General features: G+C 44.7%; 1 protein-coding gene across 2 annotated transcripts in view; it reads left to right on the forward strand.

Annotated features, from left to right (window-relative positions):
• Window positions 1-2,795: 2,795 nt before the first annotated feature.
• MAP3K13 (mitogen-activated protein kinase kinase kinase 13) overlaps window positions 2,796-23,451 on the forward strand; it is a 159,989-nt gene continuing 139,333 nt past the window's right edge. Inside the window, exons 1-2 of one of the 2 annotated variants that reach the window (XM_030576405.1) lie at window positions 2,796-2,866; window positions 10,001-10,130. The gene's annotated coding sequence lies outside the window, so the exon portion shown is untranslated. Of the gene's footprint in view, window positions 2,941-10,000; window positions 10,131-23,451 lie in introns of both variants that reach the window. The other variant, XM_030576404.1, reaches the window with a different exon arrangement.

Raw genomic sequence — 23,451 nt, forward strand, 5'->3', positions numbered from 1 at the left:
GGGCTCTGTGTGCTGCCCGCAGGCACCGCCCCTGCAGCTCCAATTGACCTCGGTTCCTGGCATAGGCACTGACTTCCCCTCTGCCCAATGGGTGCTCGACCCCCACACCCCACTCCTCGCCATGCCCCTGAACTGCTCTCATCCCATTCCTGGCCAATAGGAGCTGCAGAATGGGGGAGAGGGAGCTGGGGGTGGGGACAATGCATGGAGCCCCTGTGGCCACCCCTGTGCCTAGAATAGGGTTACCATACATCCGTATTTTCCTGGACATGTCCAGCTTTTTGCTTTTTAAATCGCTGTCTGGAAGGAATTTTTTAATACCTAAAAACATCTGGAATTTTGCCACATTGGTCGGGACACCCTTTGTCCTGATATCGGGGACTGCTCACCTCACCGTGCGTATCAAAGTCCTGGGGCTGGCAGCACTTCCTGGGGCAGCTCTTGGAGCCTGCCCACTGGCTGGAGCCTGCAGTGTGGGCGGCCCCTAGGCACAGAGATGGAGGGAGTTTCCGCGTGCTGCACCGGCTCTCTCCTGCCCAATCAGAACTGTGGAGGCAGGGCTTGCAGGCGCTAGCAGCGGGCAGAAAGCCCTCCACCCCTCCGACCTGACCCAACTCTAGGAGCCAGAGAGACCTGCCAGATGCTTCCTGGGAGCCGCCCCAGGTAAGCACTACTGGGACTCCCTACCTTGCCCCCTGGCAGGTCCCTCTGGCTCATCGGGTTGGGTGGGGGCGGAGGGCTCTCTGTGCGCTGTTGGTGCCTGCAAGCCCTACTTCTGCAGCTCCTATGGGCACTTTTCCCGGCCAATGGGAGCCACAGAGCTCACGACTGTGGCGGTCGCAGCTCATGAAGACCTCTCAGCTGCCGCTGATCCTAGGAGCCAGAGGGACCTGGGGCAGAGGGGGCAAGTAGGTGATCCAGCAGCGGGTGGGCGGGTGAGTAGGCAAGCGGGGGCTGGGGTGGTGAAGAGGCGAGCAGCGAGGAAGCTAGTGGCTGGCTGGCTGGCGGGTAGGTGAGGAGGGTGAAGAGGTGAGTGGGCAGCCAGCAGCAGGCGGGAAGCGAATGGCAAGGCAGCCAGTAGCGGGTGGGAGCATGAGGAGTGTGACAAAGTGGAATGTTCATAACATTTTCTCTGAATACTGTGGGGGTGCCTCAGTTTCCCCTATGCAGTTCTTAAGTATCTAGGTGGTGAGAGAAGGGGGTGTGATTTTTGAGGAGCCCTAGAGGGCAGATGTGATGCTGGCTGGACAGAAAATGTCTGACACTCCGTCTCCTGGCAACTAATGACCTTGGCCCCTCCTCTACAAAGGTGCCAGCTGAAGGTGTTGGAGAACAAAGAGATCAGGTGGCCTCCTGGCCTGAGAAAGAGATAAAGCCCAAAGGAGGAGAAGCTGGAGAGTTTTTCAGTTTGGGGCTGGCTGGGGACATGAAAAGAGTGCAGATATGGGTGTCTGGCTCACTGCCCCCCCCCAAATGGACCCACCTGAGGGGTCCTGTTCTCTGTATCTACAAGCTCTGTTTTAGATCGTGTTCCTGTCATCTAAAAACCCTGTTTTACTGGCTAAGAGTAACATCTGACTGCGAAGTTGGGGTGCAGGACCTTCTGGATTCCCCAGAACTCCACCTGGGCGGATTCGCTGTGGGAAGTATACAGAGGGGCAGAGGATGCTGAATGCTCCAAGGTCAGATCCAGGAAGGTGAAGCTGTGTGAGCTTCTTGCCCTGGAGACAGTCTGCTCACAAAGAGGAGACTTCACCAGAGTCCTGACTGGCTTTGTAGGGAGCAGTTCCAGAGCATTGCCCGGCGTCTCTGTGACAAGGCACATCACTTATACTTTTATATACTCAATATAGATGACACATTGCACACAGCATATTTAACAGTATAACAACACATTAATACAATGTGGGTTGGTGGATACTGGTGCAAATACCCCTCAATGGAGTGTCCTCTTTTTCGAATGTTCAAATATGGTAACCCTAGCCTAGGAGCTGGGCATGCCAGCTTCTTCTGGGACCCGTGGAGGCAGGGGGCCTTAGTCCTGCTGCACCACCGACTGGACTTTACTGGGCCCGGTCAGCATTACCAACCAGAGTCACCAGGATCCATTTTCAACCAGGCTTTCTGATTGAAAACCAGACACCTGGGAGCCGTATGACCTCCACGCCTGCCAAGGTGTAAGCTGCAGTAAAGGAGAGTTAGGTTCAGTGCTCAGAACAGCCCTTCATGCTGATGGAGCTGGGCTCTGGGCCAGGCTCCCCAGGGAGGGCAGGCTCTTGTGAGCGCAGGCTGGACAAACGCCCACCCGGGTGGTGAGAGGCAGCACTTCCGCCCATATCTAATTCCAGTGTCAGTTTCTGTCTCCGCCTGCAGCAGGGAGAACATGGGCGCCCCACCCGCATACCACCCATCGCCACACCTGGGATCGCTGTTTATGGCCCACTACGAAGAGCCCTTCAGCCAGCAGGGTCTATGGGAAGTGTGTGTGTTTGGGGGGCCCCCGACTCCCCTCTGCCCCCCAGTCTCTAGCACGGGCGGAGCGGGGCTCCCTCCTCCCCACTATGAGTGGCCGACACTCCGGCTGGGCCCTTTGGAGGAGCGCGGTCATGGCCAGTGCAGGGCTGGGATTGGAGAAGGAGCTGCGCACGTGACAGAGGCTTGCTGGGGAGCAACAGAACGGTGCAACTCCTTCCCCGCCCGCGGCGCGCGCGTCTGGATTCCCGAACCCTAGTGCGCACGCGCTTGGCTCAGCTGTTTCCCCCGCTGTCATGGAGCCGGCAGTGACGCTACCAGCGTCGGGATGGCTTTGTTTGGGGGCAGTGCCTTGTTTCCCATGAAGGAAATGACGCGTTTGTTGACGCAGCAGGTAACGTAGCAGGTGGTAGCGGCTGGGCTGCAGTGGCTGGGTGCTCCCGGTGGGCGCGTGTAGCCCTCGGCTAGGTAATGTGGGGCGCCTACGCCAACGTCGGGAGCGGGTGTCTGGAGGGTGTGTTGGGGGCGCGCAGTACCGCGGGCATGTGGCGGGGGCGAGGGGGAGAGGGAGGAGGCGGAGCCAAGTGGGTGGGCGGGCTGAACCCGAGCAGGCAGTCTGTTGGGGTGTAGTGTGAACTCAGAGTCCCTCCCAGGGCAGTGGGTGGGAGAATGGGTTGGGGAGGGGTATGTATGGGTATCATCGGGACCAGTGGGGCAATGCCACGAGAAACAGAAGAGGGAGCCTGGGAAGGGCAGTGGCTAGGAGGTTGTAGCCTGCTTTAGAGTAGATGAGATTAATACAATGGCTGTATTGTTCCTAACATTTCAGAGCTCCAAAACTGCCTTTTATTTCTAGCCCCACCTGTTTTTCCAGCCACCCATCAATCCCTCACCCACCTATAGGGTGCCCAGACTGCAAGTGTGAAAAATTGGGATGGGGGTGGAGGTGGAATAGGAACCTATATAAGAAAAAGACCCCAAAATTGGGACTGTCCCTATAAAATTGGGAGATCTGGTTACTCTACCCACCTACACCCTCTTCATTTCTCACCAAATGCAAGGTACCCTGTGCTGAGAAAAAAGAAGCTGGTAGGCAATTGGAAGAAATGCTGAGTAGCTTTCCAATTCAGTCATAACGCTGAAGTTTGTCAGTAGTTCTGGAAGGGACTGTCATAAGCTACTAAGGGTACGTCTTCACTAGCAACATTAAAGCGCTGCCATGGCTGTGTAGCGGTGGAACCAGTGCTCTAAAAAAACCACTTCCATGAGGGGAGTAGCTACCAGTGGGTGCACTGTCTACACTGCCACTTTACAGCGCTGAAATTCCTGAGTGAGAAAGTGACAGTGTAGACATGGCCTTAGTTACATCTTATATTAGTTACTGTATATAATAGACATAAGTTTTGAATTTCATATGTTGTCAAAGAGAGAATGTATTCTCCTGGGGACTCACTAGGCCTTTAGCCAAAGTGTCTCAGTTCAGAAATAAGCCATATATTTAATTCGAAGTCCTGAAACTTCAAAGGTCTTGGTAATATGAGGATATATACAGATATTTTCAAAAGGAGATTATAGGCCAACCCCCTTTTCTCTTATTCTAATTAAGACAGATTAGTGTTTGTGGTCTCAGATTAGATTAAACAGATTTTTAGAGAGACTTGATTTGTTTCAGTTTTCCCCCTGTCATGGCATCGCTACAGTGCAATTTTCAAGTTTTGGGATGCCTTAAATGTTCCTTTCTTACACTAACATTTCTTTTTTGTCTAATCTTAATTCATTTTAGGATAATTACAGCATCCCTGTAATGTTCTTTAATTTAAGTTACTGATTTGTATGATCAACCTTAACTCCATCTTAATGTAGTTATTTTTGGCTGGGAATTTCCTTCATTATTTTAAATTATAAAAACTTAATATGTGACTCCTAACAAAAAAACAAAGAGAATGCCTCCATGCAATGTTTCTAATGATCTGGAGATATGAAATATCAGTCTTAAATGATTAAGCTTTAACTTTTAATGGGAAAGCCACTAGCAGCACAAAACAGGGAGAGTGCACTGACCAATTTATCTGGCTTACAGCCAATTTCAATTACTGGAGCAGTGCAAAGGACCCAAAGTGAGTCTGGTCCTTACTTTTCAATTGTTTTAGTGGTCTATGTTAGTGAGACTGGTACTGTGTGAAGTTGGGGCAGAGAGAGCCCAGTTCCAGAATCACTGTGTGTCTCTGGTTTAAGATTATCCCCCTGTGCCCCAGAATCAGTTCTGCCAGTAGTGCTGCTTTAATATGCTGTGGAGCTGAGGCAGCAGTACCATGATGATAGTATTGATGTCTGAATTAGCTTGCAGCCATGGAATCTTTAACGAGAAGTCACAGTTGGGCCAGTTTATCTACCATTGGGAGCTCTTGATTCAATCTTGATCATAGCATTGCTCATTTCAGCCAATAGAACTGTTGTTAATAACTTAATGTAATTGAAACTTACTTGGGAGATTTCAGCTAGTTGTAATTATATGGAAACTTTGAAGTGTGTCTGTTTTAATATATTTGAGACAAAGAAAATCCTGACACAGAATGCTAAATTTGTTAAAGAGCCCATCTTTTAATTAATAATTCATAAATAAGTTCATAAGCTAAGATTTCCTTGTCAACTCTTGGAACATTTATTTGTATTAGGGCTATCGATTAATGGCAGTTAACTCACATGAATAACTAAAAAAAATTAATCACGATTAATTGCACGGCTTAACAATAGAATATCAACTGAAATTTATTAACTACAGTATTTTGGATGGTTTTTCTACATTTTCAAATCTATCTATTTTAATTACAACACAGAATACAAACTGTACAGTGCTCACTTTATATTATTACAAACATTTGCACTGTAAAAGTGATAGAATAAATAGTTTTTGTTACAATGTTTTGGTTTTGAGTGCAGTTATGTAAAACTTTAGAACCTACCAGTCCACTCAGTTCTACTTCTTGTTCAGCCAATCACATTTACGGGAGATAATGGTGCCCACTTCTTAATTACAAGGTCGCCCGAAAGTGAGAGCAGGCATTCACATAGCACTGTTGTAGCTGGCGTCACAAGTTATTTATGTGCCAGATGTGCTAAAGATTCATATGCCTCTTCATGCTTTGTCTGTCTTTCCAGAGGACATGCTTCCATGATGATGATACTTGTTAAAAAAAGCATTCAGTAATTAAATTTGTGACCGAACTCTTTAGGGGAGAACTGTGTGTCTCCTGCTCTGTTTTACCTGCATTCTGCCGTTTATTTCATGTTATAGCAGTCTCGGATGATGACCCAGCACATGTTGTTCATTTTTAAGAACACTTTCACTGCAAATATGACAAAATGCAAAGAAGATACCAATGTGAAATTTCTAAAGATAGCTACAGTACTCAGCCTAAGATTTAAGAATCTGAAGTGCCTTCCAAAGTCTGAGAGGGACGAGATGTGGAGTATGCTTTCAGAGATCTTAAAAGAGCAACACTCTGATGCGGAAACTATAAAACCCAAACCACCAAAAAAGAAAATCAACCTTCTGCTGGTGACATCTAACTCATGATGATGAAAATGAACATGCACTGGTCCACACTCCTTTGGACTGTTATCAAGCAGAACCCATCATCAGCATGGACGCATGTCCCCTGGAATGGTGGTTGAAGCATGAAGGGACATATGAACCTTTAGTGCATCTGTCGTGTAAATATCTTGTGACCCTAGCTACAACAGTGCCATACAAACACCTATTCTCACTTTCAGGTGACATTGTAAACAAGAAGCAGGCAGCATTATCTCCTCTAAATGTAAACAAACTTGTTTGTCTGAGTGATTGGCTGAACAGGAGGTAGGACTGATTGGACTTGTAGGCTCTAAAGTTTTATGTTTTGATTTTTGAATGCAGGGGTTTTTGTACATAATTCTACAATTGTAAGTTCAACTTTCATGATAAAGAGATTGGACTACAATACTTGTATTAGGTGAGTTGAAAAATACTATTTTGTTTTTTACAGTGCAAATATTTGTATTCTTTATTGTAATTGAAATCAATATATTTGAAAATGTAGAAAGTGTCCAAAATATTTAAATAAATGACATTCAGTTGTTCTTTAACAGCATGATTAATCATGATCAATTTTTTTAATCACTTGACAGCCCTAATTTAAATATTTTTGGATGTTTTCTAATATATTGATTTCAATTACAACACAGAATACAAAGTGTACAGTGCCCACTTTATTTTTGCTGACAAAAAGATGGACATCCTGATTAAGGTCCAATGGCAGTACCCTAGTGGCTAGGTTTTAGGAACTGAGAGAAACAAAATTTTTTATGGCAGATTGCATTGATATTTAGTTTGTGTCCATTACACCTGGGCCAAAAAAAAATTAGTACAAGCTCTGACTCACTCAGAAGCTTTTTGCACCTGGGTTTCCTCCTTTGATGCTCATGTATTTACAATTAGAAGGTGGCTCTGGGTACAATGGGTCACCTTCGTCTGTTACAAATTGATGCATCCACTTTATGGCAGAAGGGTGGTCTTGTTTTAAGCATAAGACTGTGTTGGGAGGTCTGGATTTTATTCAGTCACTTCCACGAGCTTTCTGGGATCTTGAAACCATTTTAATCTCTATTCCTCAGTTTTTCCATCTGTAAAATGGAGATAAATGACCTAAAGAGGCTTAATTCATTAATGTTTAGAAAATGCTTTGTCGCTTTGTAGAAGGTCTGGGAGGTGGTGGTGGGTTAGGTTTTTTGTTTTCCAGTGCACTTCACCACCCTTCCTATTTTTCAGCAGTCTGATTTGTGAGCTCAGTACCGTAACATGGTGCTCATTTCTATATAGCTTTATGACCAAATTCTGCTCTCAGATATGCAGGCACAACTCTAGGTGAAATTTGTGAGTTTTGTTTGGGTATCTGAGGTCAGGATTTAGCACTTGGATTGTGACTTCTTCGTAGAGTTCAGGGGCTTAATCTGGGAGTTTTTCTTGGCTTCTTTGTGTAATGCTGATGGCCATTGTTGAAGGCCTGTTTAAACTATAAAGCTACCAAGTTTCAAAGTAACCTGCAAAAACATATGAGAACTGAGGTGTGTAATTTCTCAGCCTTTAATTGAATAAGTACAGGGACTGAAACCGTCGCAGAGATTTTTCCTGAACTGTTGGTCAATGCTTTGAACTAAAAAGGTATAAATACCTATATTTTAAGACCATTTTCTGATCATCTAGTCCTGTGGCTCTCAAAACTTTTTGTATTGGTGACAGCTTTCATACAGCAAGGTTCTGAATGCAGCCCCCCCTATAAACTAAAAACAGAGTTTTTTAATTTTATTTAATTTAACAGGGGCTCAGGCTGCCAGCTCCACTCCTGGCAGGACTGACACTTTGTGACCCCCAGGTAATAACCTTGTGACCCCCAGGGGGTTGCAATCCCCAGTTTGAGAACTCTTGATCTAGACTGATCACCTCCATAACGCAGAATAAAAACAGCGTTTTAAACGGTCTGATTAAAAATCCCTTCCCTTCTCAGTCACACTTAGGTTATATGCACTTTTGGTAATTGTGATGTTTTTCCGTTGCCTTTAGAGTCTTCCAGGAAAGTTGGGGTAGCATGAGCTGAATTTCTAGTGTAAAAATACAGGCAAAAGGGAGGAAAAATTGTCTGTGGTAGAGTGGAGGAAGGGTATGGAAATAGCCTCTCAGTCTCCTTTACACATAATAAACAAGGAGACACAATTGTTTCCTTTGCAGATCACCTTTAATTGGGGCCCTATGTATTCCATTGCAGAATTCACCCCTTGCTGCAGAATTATGCTCTAGAATTTCCACTTTAAATGTAAAGAATATTTCTAGCCTTTTGGCTGCAAAGAGAACCTTGAAAATTTTAACTGTATCACGAATATATTCCTGAGTTTCCATGTAGCCTGAAACATCAGGTGTCAACTGCCCTTTTCATTAAAGGGTTGTTAACTCTGAAACTTAAAAATGACAGCTGCATGTTGAAAACTGAAACTGTGGGGACAGTATAAAATGAAACTAAATATCACAGAGGTTGCAGCACTGACTATATTTATTTTTTATATTTAATGCATTAAGATTCTCCATTAAATATGTATCTGAATCTTCCTCAGAACTCCCAGCAACAGTAACCGCAGAATGTAGGGACCTTGCTTTAGAACATAGATCCGTTTTACTGTGAAGTGAACGAGGTCTTGCTTTGAGCAGCTGTGACTGGCCAGGCTATAGCATGGTTTGGTTCAGCTTGTGCAGATAGGGACAAATGTTATAACCATATTAAAACAGTGTATTAGCCCTGGTGAAGACCCAGTCTGAAGCATGGTGTATAGCTTTTTAAACAACTGTCTGTATCACAGTTTGGCTTCATTCAAACAAATGCTGTGCTATAACTTGGTTTTGGCGCAGCCAAATTAAATTACTGTCAAACTAGGTTATTCTGCCTACAAAATGGGCCTTTCTGTGAGTGTGTTCCTTCTCAGTGACATTCAGTACTCTTAGGCCAGGTCCACACTACAGCGTTAAATCGATTTTAACGCTGTAACTGTCCACACTACAAGGCACTTAAAATTGATTTTAAGGGGTCTTAAAATCGATTTCTGTACTCCAGCTAAACGAAAGGAGTAACCCTAAAATCGATATTACTAAATCGATTTAGGGTTAGTGTGGACGGATATCGAAGTTATTGGTCCTATTCTTTTACTGAGCTACCCAGAGTGCACCGCTCCGGAAATCGATGGTACCCTGAGACCATGGACGCACACTACCGAAGTAATGTGCCCTAGTGTGGACGCGTAAAATCAATTTTATAAAACCTGTTTTATAAAATCGATTTTACTAATATCGATTTAAAGCTGTAGTGTGGATGTAGGCTTAGTGTGAGTGGAGGCTGTTTTGCTATTGAGAGCCTTGTCATAGTTTCTTAGCACTAGATATGCTATAACTTTGTTCTCCCATTCATGCTACAAACAAAACACAATCATCGTGTAGCATGGACGGAATTAGCATGGTCTAGGTTTACTTGCTGGCACGGTTAGAATAGTCTCTGAGACCTTGGGAAAACCAAATACCACAGAACTACTCTACAGTTTTTCAGCAGTACATGAAATCGCAATGTCCAAAGTTAAAAACCTAAAGCCATGTAAATGTAAACGAATAAAGTGTGAGAGGGAGCATGGGCTGGGAGTCTTGAGACTAATGTTCTGTTCCTGGCTTTGCCACTGAACTGCTGTGTGACCTTGGGGAAGTGCCTTCACCTGTCTTTTACCAATAGTTGCACAGTGCCTAATGCAATGGGTCCCTGAGCTCGATTGATGTTATGATGTTAACAGAAAACCTCTTCTTGCTGAAGCAGAACTGTGGTTCTGAGCAGAATTGTCCACTTTGATTTGATTTGAGATGAACTTTTATGGAGCCGTCAGAAAACAGGAAAAGTGCAATATGTCTGTAACTGTGTGCGCTTTATTGGAGATATGTACATTAAATTGGCATTCTTTTCAGATCTCCAGAATACCAATTTCTGTGAGGAGCACCAAACAGAGCAAATTAACAGAAACACATGGACCATTAAGTCTTCCAAAAATGAGCAAATTCATACCTTTCTACTGGAACCCAGAGCGTCTTGAAAAAGGTAACGAGTTAATTTTGTTTGCTCTCTAGGGCAGGTGAGGTCTTCAACCCTTTAGGGTCTTGATCATGCAGAGTGATTAGGGTAGGTAGACCTTTACATCAGTGCAGAATGCCTTTGGCTTTCTGAAGGAGTGCATGCTGAAGACAAATATGGACTTAGGATCCCCTATTTTGAAAATCTTAGCCAGCATTCTCCACTTCCTGTCTTCTAAATGTTTGCATGCTATTTAAACAGTGGCAACATCTTGCCTAAGAAATAGCTGTGTGTTAGTGATGGATAAAGACTCACAGCTCATTGGGATCTGTGGCAGGGCACTGCTGGGGGAGCCTCAGTCAGCTCCTGCCACTCCAGTCCCCATCAAGGGAAAGGGACTGGGGCTGGGTAAATAACCTAGGTTTGCATAATCCCTGACTGCACCTGCGAGCCTCAGTAGACAGGAGGTATAAGGCTGGAAGGAAGTGAGTGGAAGTGGGGCGGAGACCAGCAGAGATGGGAAGCAGAAGCCTGCTACTCTGTTGCTGACCAGGCCTGTGTTAGGTCATGCCATTGTAAATAGTAGGAAACTGGTGGTGGGAAACATCCACAAATAAAGAGCCTAGATGTTGCACCAGCTCGGAACCTCCCTGAGTCTGGGAGGGCCAAAGGGCTGGATATGCAGTGCGCAATGGGCACCCTGTTACAGGGCTGGATATGCAGTGCGCAATGGGCACCCTGTTACAGGATCTTTCAGACTGAATGCTGTTAAATAAATGTTAGCTTTGTCCCCCATCCTCTGGTAGTATTATGAAGGGCTTTGAGCTCTGCCGATGAAAAATACTATGTAAGTGCTAAGCATTTTCATTTATTATTTAATTCTTGTCTCTGTGAGGCTGCTATTGTTTGAGGATGGGACCAGGAACAGTGCTAGCCTGTTTGCTTCCTTGACCCTGATGTACTTGTTCTTTCAGGTCACATTGAGCTGTGGCCACATCTTCATTCTCCCGCTTGCTAGTGTTAGGGAAAGCAGGGCTAGAAACATCACTCTCTGTTCTGGGAGTCATAGGATTTGGACCTTCATTGCCACATAAATCAGAGGGAGTTGTTTGAGGCTTGCTGCTTCTCTCTCTGCCCTACCTTCTGCTGAGGCCAGGGTGGTGGTGCTTTTCCCTCCAGAATCCTTGTGAGTGACGGGTGTTTCAGATGTCACTGGGTCTCAGTTGAGGGGAGGAGGGAGCCATCTCACAAGTGCCCTGTAGCTCTATCTGGTGTGAGAAGCCATTGGATATATTTAGACCCCATGTTAAGCTCAGCATTTCCTAGTCCGATTGGGCGAGCTGAGTGCCAGTGCTCCATTGTGTTGCCCAGCCTGGAATTCTTGATCTTTTTTCACCTCATGGTATTGAAGTTCCTCAAGAGACTTTTACACACTTGCCCACCAGTCAAAGAACCTGGTCCTGCTGGGGACTGGTCCTCCTGAAGCTCATGGAACCTCTGTTTGAGCCTCTCTTGGATGTTCCTTTCACCACTCTGAAGTTGGTCTTTCTGGTGGCTGACACTTCAGCCACAAGAGTGAGTGAACTTCTGGTGCTTATGGCCCAATCCCCTATATGACATTTCACAAGGACAAGGTGGTGCTAAGATCTCACCTGAAGTTCACAACTAAGGTGGTCTTGGAATTTCATTTGAGCCAGTCAGTCTGCCTGTTTTGTTACTGAAACCACACTAGATGCTGGGAGAAAAGAAGCTATAGCTCTTGGTGTTACCAGGACTTTGCTTTTTATTATATTGACAGGACCAAACTGGTTAGAATATTGTCCCTTCTGTTTATTGCCACAACTAGATGTTTATTGCCACCGCGGGGCACAGACTATCCAATAAGTTCCTGGACTGCATTGCAGACAACTTTTTATTTCAGAAAATTGATAAAGCTACTAGGGGGGAAGCTGTTCTAGACTTGATTTTAACCAACAGGGAGGAACTTGTTGATAATTTAAAAGTAGAAGGAAGCTTGGGTGAAAGTGATCATGAAATCATAGAATTTGCAATTCTAAGGAAGGGTAGAAAGGAGTACAGCAGAATAGAGACAATGGATTTCAGGAAGGCGGATTTTGGTAAGCTCAGAGAGCTGATAGGCAAGGTCCCATGGGAATTAAAACTGAGGGGAAAAACAACTGAGGAAAGTTGGCAGTTTTTCAAAGGGACGCTATTAAGGGCCCAGAAGCAAGTTATTCCGATGGTTAGGAAAGATAGAAAATGTGGCAAAAGACCACCGTGGCTTACCCTTGAGATCTTGCGTGACCTACAAAATAAAAAGGCGGCATATAAAAAATGGAAACTAGGTCAGATCACGAAGGATGAATATAGGCAAATAGCACAGGAATGCAGAGGCAAGATTAGAAAAGCAAAGGCACAAAATGAACTCAAACTAGCTATGGGAATAAAGGGAAACAAGAAGACTTTTTATCAATACATTAGAAGCAAGAGGAAGACTAAGGACAGGGTAGGCCCACTGCTCAATGAGGAGGGGGTAACAGTAACGGGAGACTTGGAAATGGCAGAGATGCTTAATGACTTCTTTGTTTCGGTCTTCACTGAGAAGTCTGAAGGAATGTCTAGTATAGTGAATGCTTACGGGAAGAGGGTAGGTTTAGAAGAGAAAATAAGGAAAGAGCAAGTAAAAAAGCACTTAGAAAAGTTAGATGCCTGCAAGTCACCAGGGCCTGATGAAATGCATCCTAGAATACTCAAGGAGTTAATAGAGGAGGTATCTGAGCCTCTAGCTATTATCTTTGGGAATCATGGGAGACGGGGGAGATTCCAGAAGACTGGAAGGGGGCAAATATAGTGCCCATCTATAAAAAGGGAAATAAAAACAACCCAGGAAACTACAGACCAGTTAGTTTAACTTCTGTGCCAGGGAAGATAATGGAGCAGGTAATCAAAGAAATCATCTGCAAACACTTGGAAGGTGGTAAGGTGATAGGGAATAGCCAGCATGGGTTTGTAAAGAACAAATCGTGTCAAACTAATCTGATAACGTTCTTTGATAGGATAACGAGCCTTGTGGATAAGGGAGAAGCGGTGGATGTGATATACCTAGACTTTAGTAAGGCATTTGATACAGTTTCGCATGATATTCTTATAGATAAGCTAGGAAAGTACAATTTAGATGGGGCTACTATAAGGTGGGTGCATAACTGGCTGGATAACCGTACTCAGAGAGTAGTTGTTAATGGCTCCCAATCCTGCTGGAAAGGTATAACAAGTGGGGTTCCGCAGGGGTCTGTTTTGGGACCGGTTCTGTTCAATATCTTCATCAACGATTTAGATGTTGGCATAGAAAGTACGCTTATTAAGTTTGCGGACGATACCAAACTGGGAGGGATTGCAACTGCTCTGGAGGACAGGGTCAAAATTCAAAATGATCTGGACAAATTGGAGAAATGGTCTGAGGTAAACAGGATGAAGTTCAATAAAGATAAATGCAAAGTGCTCCACTTAGGAAGGAACAATCAGTTTCAAACATACAGAATGGGAAGAGACTGTCTAGGAAGGAGTATGGCAGAAAGAGATCTAGGGGTCATAGTGGACCACAAGCTTAATATGAGTCAACAGTGTGATACTGTTGCAAAAAAAGCAAACATGATTCTGGGATGCATTAACAGGTGTGTTGTAAACAAGACACGAGAAGTCATTCTTCCGCTTTACTCTGCGCTGGTTAGGCCTCAACTGGAGTATTGTGTCCAGTTCTGGGCACCGCATTTCAAGAAAGATGTGGAGAAATTGGAGAAGGTCCAGAGAAGAGCAACAAGAATGATTAAAGGTCTTGAGAACATGACCTATGAAGGAAGGCTGAAGGAATTGGATTTATTTAGTTTGGAAAAGAGAAGACTGAGAGGGGACCTGATATCAGTTTTCAGGTATCTAAAAGGGTGTCATCAGGAGGAGGGAGAAAACTTGTTCACCTTGGCCTCCAATGATAGAACAAGAAGCAATGGGCTTAAACTGCAGCAAGGGAGATTTAGGTTGGACATTAGGAAAAAGTTCCTAACTGTCAGGGTAGTTAAACACTGGAATAGATTGCCTAGGGAAGTTGTGGAATCTCCATCTCTGGAGATATTTAAGAGTAGGTTAGATAAATGTCTATTAGGGATGGTTTAGACAGTATTTGGTCCTGCCATGAGGGCAGGGGACTGGACTCGATGACCTCTCGAGGTCCCTTCCAGTCCTAGAGTCTATGAGTCTATGAGTTATAAATGTCCATGCATCTCGCTGTAGAGAACATGGAAATGGGTAACGCAGCATATCTCGCTGTGTGCCTGGCATGTTGCATCCACTGAATATCACTCCAACAGAGCTCAAGCAACATCCTCTGCCTGCTTCAGGAATGTGCCAATATCTGAAATCTGTAATGTGGAGAAACCCACTGACCCTTGTCAAACACCATGCCTTGGACTTAGCTACCAGGTCAGATGCCACATTCATGAGATCTGTACTTCAGTTACTGTTTGATGCAGCTGGAATGCTTCATTTCCTGCGATCCTGAGAGGATGCTGCCTTCCAGTCACTTCCAGTGGGATCCACTATCACTCATGCTGAAAGAGGAAAAAATGTTGACTTACCTTCTGCAGTAACTGTGGTTCTTAGAGATATTGTAGTCAATGTGGATCCCATGTCCCACCTCAATCCCTGAGTCCTCAGGTACCATGGGTTTCAAATTGCAAGGGAACTGAGGGAGGGTCACAGGTGCCCTGCTGTTACATGCACCTATAGTGCAAACCACAGTGATGACAGCATCTCAAAGAACCAGTTTTACTGTAGTACAAGTAGGGCGCTGTTTCTGTCACAGAGGTCATGGATTCCATGACTTCTGCAGCAGCCAGTGTGGCTGACCCCAAGGCTGCCGAAGCAGCTGGTTCCGGAGCCAGCTGCTCAGGCAGCCCCGGGGACAGCCACACTGCTGCTGCTATAGTGGCTCTGCAGCCAGCTGCTTGGGCGGTCTCGCAGCCAGCCACACAGGCCGCTGCTCTGGTGGCCCCAAGGAGCTGGCTCTGGGGACCACCAGAGCAGCTGGCAGTAGTGCTGACCCTGGGGCAACCCCCTCCTGGCAGTGGCCAGAGCATTGGCTGCTCCCCCCCGTGGAGCACTCCAACTTTTGGCAGCACCTGTTGTTCCCTTCCCGGGGTGTCCTTCCTCCCCTGGATGCCCTTCCCCTCCCCCCCAGGGCAGTGATGGCTCTCCCCCATCCCCGGCGCTCCCTCCCCCCCGGAGGCAGTCCCCCCCGGGATCCCCCTTAGGTGGGGCTGGAGCAGCAACAGGCCCCCATGGGGTCCCTCCCCCACAGTGGAGCCCCGGCTTTCCCCCTGCAGCGCTCCCCCTCCCATCTCCCCCAGCCCCAAGATTCAACCATGGACAGGTCATGGGGCCCTGATTTTTTTTTTTTCCTGTGACCTGTCCATGGCTTTTACTAAAAATACCCAATTAAATTGTAGCCTTAAATATAAATTTTAACCTTTTTGGTCCCCTCCACCTCCAACCACCACTTGTGTTTTGCCATACAAACAGAAGCAAAAGAATATGTACTTAAGTGCAGTACCATTACTGTTGAACTTTGCCTCTGCTGGAATTCCCCTGTTATTTCAGGCATATCTATTTGTGGGGTTTCGGTAGAAACTGGTTTCATGTGACATAATCATTGAAGCATATCACTGCGTATCTGTGTACCTTGAACTTTGGATTTTTTTCCCAAGGGAATGCACAAATACAGTAACTCACAGCAAGTATTTAAAAAATGAGACTGAATCATGTTTACAGAAAAGTCTTTGTATGGATATGTTTTTTGTAGTGAGAGCTTGTGGTGAAGAACTGGAAATAAAACTGTATCCGTTGCTGGCTGTAGTATTTTTGAGTTCTCTGAATGGAAAAAATGGCCAACTACTTCTTGTATTGTGTCTCCGCTCTTGTAAAGTGTGTGTTCAAATAAATAAGAGACTTTTTGGTTCTCAGAGTTGTGGGGGGGTGGGGGGGAGAATATGAAATGTTCTCAACAATGCCAGTTGTTAAAGTTAAACTTAAAGTTGCATGTGTTCCCATTTTAAAAGTGTCTTTCACTTGTGTGTAGCTTTCAAAAGTGTTTTACCATTTGTGTTTAATATTGGCCATGTTTTCTCTCACTGTGTGACTTCTTGATCGCTTTGGGCTAGCCACTGTCTCAGTTTCCCCTTCTTGGGCTCCTGATAACTTCAGCGTTGGCTTCAATGTGTTGAGTGACACCTTCTTGTGGGGGCTGATTTATTAACAAAGTTCAAAAGAAAACGCAAGAACTCTTCCCCAGCCTTCCTACCTGCCTCACAACCCTTGGTGCAAGGTTCTTAGTCCTGTCCCTGCTGAGGCTTTCTACTAAGCAGACCCGCTCTCTATCAAGTAGCAGTTCCTAACAGGGCTTCCTACCTGGAGTCTCCCCTCTTATCTCTGGCTCTCCACAGGCTTTCGTCTGTTCACCTCAAAAGGCCTGATTTAGCCACAGGAACTTCTTGTAACTTAGCTCATTCTCTCTGCCTGTAATTGTGTTACAGGTAGGGCTGGACTCATCTCCCCTTAAAGAGGCCAGCCTCCCTGTGCACTGTGCCTTTTGGTTTTGGGTGACAATCTATTTTGATTTGGCTGAATTTTGTAAGGCTTTATAAGACCTCCTTGGTGCACATGCCATGATTTCTATTCATAACAAGTATCTTACTAACTACAACAGTGTTCCAATCTGCACTCCGCCTACAAGCTCAAGGTAGCCCAGTGAAAATTCTTTTTATTGTGCATGACCATGTGTATGGAGTTTGAGCTGTGAGGGTGTTCATGAAACTAGGCAGGATGCTGATTGAGAGCACTGAAGAAGGGAGGTTATAATGGAAGCATTTAGACCTCTTTATAACTTCCATTACACGCTCCAGCTGGAAGTTAATATCTGTATATTTCTATTAAAATTCTTTGCTAGAAGAACAATGAGGTTGGCAAGTTAAGTGTGCACTGTTCTGGAAACATCAGTCTTAATGGTATAGGCATAACTGACCCATTGTGCATATGAATTATTATACAGTCTCTAAAGACATGATTCCATGCCATTTTTCCCACAGGACGCCTGCCTCTTTGAGCTGCTTGGACAGTGAATGAAACTGGGTTATGTACTGACTAAATCCCATCTTCATTCAGTAGAGGTGATTGGCCTCCTGTGAGTGATGCAATGACCACATTGATCAGTGATGATAAAATACTGAACAGGAGCTACGTTCATTGAGTACCATCCTACCTATGCAGTGAATAAGACATGGTTGCTGTGTGGAAAATGGCATGTGCTCATGTATTTTGAGACTGTATTGTAATGCGTATGTGTACAGGGCAGAGGTGAACATTAATATCCCCATTAACTTGGCATTTCCTGTCTAGTAGGTAGCATGCCAGGCCATGATTTGTCAGCTGCTCCTCTCTAGACACCTGCTTTCCTCATCTGCCATCTTTCTCTGGAGGGCTGTGATCAGCAACAGATTGTGTAAAGAAAGTTGCCCTGTGACACCAAGAGTGCTAGGAAATCAAAACACTATTTTTTGACACTGTTGAAAAAGTCAGAGCTGCACCACGGACGACTAGCATCCCACTGCATTGGTGGTGACAGGTACATAGGCTTTGCAAGTGGTTCTCACCCCCAGCCATCAGTGCTGAAAAGGAATCTAAAACAAAGCTTCTAGATAGATGTGTTTAATGGCCAAATTAACCATTTAATTGCCTCTTTGAAGGTTGATTTTAGTTGTCCTGGTTAAGAGGTTGTGTTTATCACATTCGCACAATCTCCTTTTAGTGTTCCGAGTACTCCTTATACTTGATGGCATATAGACAATGCACTCCCTGCTTCTTAGCAAGCACATCACAATGTACTTATCTGTACTTCACAATTTGCCAGGTTGTTCTTTATGTGAGTTAAAAGCTTAAGCCCCTTAATGAGCTGAACCTGTTATGTGGAGGGTTTCCAGTATGCTGGACAGGTTTAAATAGGTTCAGTAGAGTTTGTAGCCAGTCACTTTGAAAATTGCTAAGACATTCCTCTTAGGCTCTTGCACTGTGAGCTAAGCTATGCTTTCCCAGTTTGTTTTGACACTTGCTTGTCAGTTCAGTAGTTGTAGCTCTGAGTGAACTAGAATACACTATCCTAATAGATTAATAAAACTATACTTATAGCAGGAATGGCTGAGTTAGAGCTGCTTGAGTTTTATTTAAAGTCAAGAGGGGGAGTGTGTGACCCTTCCCTTTAATCAGCCGATTGGCAAGTATTACTTTAACGGGAAGTGACATGGGGATGAGAGAGCCCCTGGCCTTTTAAATGCAGAGTTGTCCCCTTCTGGTGGCAGAGCAGGAGTGGATGCAAGAGGGAAAGCTGCTCCAAGCGGGTTTCTGCTCTGTCTTCAGGTACATGGTAGTGGTGCATTTGTTTTAGATTGGGGCAATGGGTTAGTTTCTAGGCATGTACATTGTTTTTGTTTTCCTGTTTAAAGTCCTTTTAAGACTGTTGCTAATGCGGAATAGCTTGTGTGGACCCCAAAAATGTTGTCTGTGGAACTGATTTCTGCAAGCTTCAGCATCTCTCTCTGCCCCTTCCATTAAAGGGAAAGAGTCTGGGAGGCCCTGCAGGGGTTAGTTCAAAAACCCTTGTTACATATTAGACGGTTGTGTGTGCCCTGGGGTTCACACAGAGTGTGACAGAGGTCTATGAAATTATGACTGGTGTGGAGAAAGTAAATAAGGAAGTGTTTATTTACTCCTTCTCATAACACAAGAACGAAGGATCACCAAATGAAATTAATAGGCAGCAGCTTTACAACAAACAAAAGAAAGTATTTCTTCACACAATGCGCAGTCAGCCTGTGGAACTCCTTGCCAGAGGATGGTGTGAAGGCCAAAACTATAACAGGGTTCAAAAGAGAACTAGGTAAGCTCATGGAGGATAGGTCCATCAATGACTATTAGCCATGATGGGCAGGGATACCCATCCCTAGCCTCTGTGTGCTAGAAGCTGAGAATGGACGACAAGGATGGATCATTTGATGATTTCCTGTTCTGTTCATTCCCTCTGAAGCACCTGGTGTTGGCCACTGTCAGAAGACAGGATACTGGGCTAGATGGACCTTTGGTCTAACCCAGTATGACTGTTCTTATCTTATGTTCACTGGCTCACTGCTGCTGGAGCAATACAAAGGGCCAAACTCTCAAAGCATCTGAAATGTAAAACTTTCTTGTAATTTACCTTATTCTCTGTAAGCGTATAGTCTTTTTGATGGAAATTCCCTCCTATACAGTTCCTGAGATGGTATTAATCAAGGTGTTAATTTTCCTTATTGTGTAGGGGGTGGCGGGGGACAAGTGTTTTGATAGTCATTTTTGGGTGACTCTTGATAAAGTTCAATTCTGTTTCTTATGAGTTTGTTTTTAAGACAAGGCAAAACCAGAGGAGAGGAAAGAGAGTGTAACAGATGTCTGTTTCTTGTTCAGCTGCTGGGAAACAACAAGCACAGTATATGGTCTTATTAGCCCTTCAGCACTTGGCAAAACTTTTACCAGTATCAGGCTGCTTGAGGCACTACTATTCGGAGCTTTCTTTTTCATTACAGCAGTGTTACAAGGATGGGTTTATCTTGGCTGAGACAGACTTTTACTAGATAGACAGCAAAAAAGAAACAGAAGTTGTACAATAGGGAAGTTAAAATCACCCTAGGGAAGGGTTGGCAGCAGGTTCACATGCCAGGTGTTGTTCAGGATTCATTCAAACCTAATAGATGGAGGTGATTATCATCTGACTCCTTCTCCTCTAGTCAGGACGTCTTTCAGGATCATGCCCAGTGGTATGATGGTACATTCCTTGGTCACAGCTGTTGGTGTTGATAGCAGTGATGATGAAGTTCACTTCCTCTCCTTCAATTTAGGTCCTTTTAACTATCCAGTCCCCAATCAAGTTGCTAAGTGACGCCCCCCCTTGTCTAGAAAGGGGTGGCAATATCAGCCATCAAAAATAATATTTATTATTTGTATTGTCATGGACATGGACCAGGACCCCATTGTGCAAATACGGAACAAAAAGAATTTTGCCAAAGAATGCAAAAGAATTTGCATTCTAGGTATTAAGGCAAGAAACAACAGATGGACTGGGAGTAGGGAACGATGATGAGACAATATTGGTTAGCATGACAGGCTGTCTCTCTGCACATCAGTGGCCTAACCATTCTCAAGTTTTTTGGAGGCAACTGAAAAAAGATACTGAGGTGGATTTGCAGATGTTTACAGGGAGCTTCTTTCAAGCCTGCAGGATAACAAGAAGCTGGCATCATTGGCTGACTGGATGGAGGAGTCAACATCTTGATAATGAGTGATGAGTAACGTGTGGTTTGGCCATGAAAAGCCTTGATAGTGAGGAAAAATAGCTTGTGTTTGATGCAGTAGAGAAGAGGGAGCCAGTGCAGGGATGCATGGACAGGGCGGACATGGCCAAAGTGATGGGCTAGGAAAATGATCCTTGCACCAACATTCTGAATGGATATGAGTAGGCAAGACTGCATTTGTCAAGGGCAGAGAGAATATTGCTGTAGTAACTGAGCTGTGAGATGAGAGCCTGGACAAGAGTTTTAGCTGTGTGGCGGGATAAGAGACTGTTTCTTAGAGATGTTATTTGGAAAGAATCTGCAAACATTAGATTTACCCTCAGGGATGGCTCCAGGCACCAACTTATCAAGCAGGTGCTTGGGGCGGCAACTCCGGAGCAGGGCGGCACTTTCAGGTATTCCGCGGCAATTCAGTAGAGGGTCCCTCACTCCCGCTTGGAGCGAAGGACCTCCCACTGAATTGCCGCAGGTTGTGATCACGGCTTTTTTTTTTTTTTTAATTTTGTTTGCTGCTTGGGGCAGCGAAACCCCTGGAGCCGGCCCTGTTTGCCCTGGATCTGCGGATCTAGAGAGACTTCCAAGTGAAAGATGATACCCAGGTTATGTGGGCCTGTGAGGTAGATTTGATGGTAGTTGAATTTGTGTTTTGTGAATGACATTATCCAGAGATAAGGTGTAGAGGGAGAAGAGAAGGTGATCAAGGACAGAATACTGTGGAACGCCCTTGGAAAGTTAGAGGGCAAGAGGAGGATCCTCTGAAGAACACGCTGAAGCAGCAATTAGAGGTGTGAGGAGAACAAGGAGAGGATAGGTTAATGGAAACCAAGGGGAGTAGTGTGGTCAGTGGTGGCTGTCCGGTCACAGAGGATGAGACTGAAGTATTGGGTCTGAGCTTTGTCTATGAAGAGGTCATTAGAGATTTTGGCGAGAGCAGTTTCAGTGGAGTGCAAAGGATGTTTGCTGGATTGTACAAGCAGAACTCCAAACAGCGATGTAGACAACATATTTAATGAGCCTAGAGATAGGGTGGTAGTTGGAGAGGCAAGTGGGGTCCAAGGTGGTGGTTATTTTTTAAGATAGGAGACACTAAATCAGGAGTAGGCAACCTATGGCACGGGTGCCGATGGCGGCACACGAGCTGATTTTCAGTGGCACTCAGACTGCCCGGGTCCTGGCCACTGGTCTGGGAGGCTCTGCATTTTAATTTAATTTTTAATGAAGCTTCTTAAACATTTAAAAAGCCTTATTTACTTTACATACAACAGTAGTTTAGTTATATATTATAGACTTATAGAAAGAGCCCTTCTAAAAATGTTAACGTGTATTACTGGCACGCGAAACCTTAAATTAGAGTGAATAAATGAAGATTCGGCACAGCACTTCTGAAAGGTTGCTGATCCCTGCACTAAATTATGCTTGTATTATGAGGAGAGTGAGCAGTTAGGGAGAGGATTGAGGGTATGAGAGTGGGTATAAGGGAGATTAGAAGATGGGATAGGGTCACTGTGTCAAATAGAGGAATTAGAAGAAGACAGCAGATGAGAAACTTCTGCATGTGTGACAAGGAAGTAAGAGGAGAAGGGGGAATCGTACATGTGCCAAGGAAGGAAGATTGTTTGATATTTAGGCACATTTCTCTTGAAAGAAATTGGCTAGAGCCTATGCAAAGAAAAAAGTGGAGGCAGGAGAGAGGGAGGATTTGAGGAGTGAATCAAAGATGTCTAAAAGGTGGCTGGGACTGAAGGCATAGGATTCAATTAAGTTGGAGAAGAAGAGTTGTTAGCTAGGAAGAGGGCAGAGCTGAAGGAGGAGTGAACAACATTATAATGGAGTAAGTCAGCCTCGACATGAGATTTCCACCAGAGATGCTCCAGCAGTGCACCAGCTTCTCGTGTCATTTTACCGCCTTCTTGATTTGTTGCTATAGCAATTTTATGACTTTACCAGAATCCCTGGAAACCCCTTATCTGTTCTTTTAGTTTAAACATGTTTTGTTTGTACTAGTTTCTTTGGGTACATCTTTAACTTATTTTAGCAATAGTTTTATATAACAGATGAACTGAACTTTTGTTACTTTCATCTGTTTCTAACAACTCAGTATGATGGGCTGGACCCCTTGGGAAGCCACCTGATGTGCTGAGATGCCACTGAGTCTACCTGTTCTGCTAGCATGGGCACCCTTTAACCTGTTCTTCCGAGCCAGGCTCTTAAAAGCTCCTCTAACACACACACAGGCAGGGCCACACCCAGCTGCAGATCATCTCTGGGAAGGCTCCTCTTAAGGGACTTGCTCCAGCACTCAGATGTCCACCTCCTTTGGATTGCAGACCCAAAGATATATTATGAAATTTGCCCCTTCCCTCAATGTGGAGAGGGGATGCACACTTCTTCCCCCCCCCCCCCCCCAGTTAGAAATTACAGAGATTGGGTTTAATAATAAACTAAACAAATTTTATTAACTATAAAAGGCAGGCTTTAAGTGGTAAAAGAGGTAACAAACAGAACAAAGCAGATTACTAAACAAATTAAATCAAGCATGCAAACTAAGCTAGTTTCACTAAAGAAATTGGTTACAAATAATATTTCTCACTGTAGATATTGTTGCAGGCAGGTTGCAAAGTTTCTGTGGTTCAGAGTTCCAGTTATATTTCTTTTCAGACTCGGCTCCTGTTTCAATCTGGATTCCCTGCTTGCTTTCCCTTCAGGTGGCTTTTGCCATCTTTCTTCTTGGACAGACAGGCCATGGAGAGGAAGAGTCCTGCTTGCCTTCCTCCCCACCCTTAAATAGGATTTACATAAGGTGGGACTCCTTTGTTTCCCAAACTTGACCCTCCCCTTTCCCTTACAGTGGAGAGTTACAAGAAGTCCCAGGTAATGTTTTAGTATCAGGTGACAAGACTACCTGACGCTGTAGTATCAGTGTCCAT

Source organism: Gopherus evgoodei, chromosome 9 (assembly GCF_007399415.2).
Source record: "Gopherus evgoodei ecotype Sinaloan lineage chromosome 9, rGopEvg1_v1.p, whole genome shotgun sequence".
Lineage (NCBI taxonomy): Eukaryota > Metazoa > Chordata > Testudines > Testudinidae > Gopherus > Gopherus evgoodei.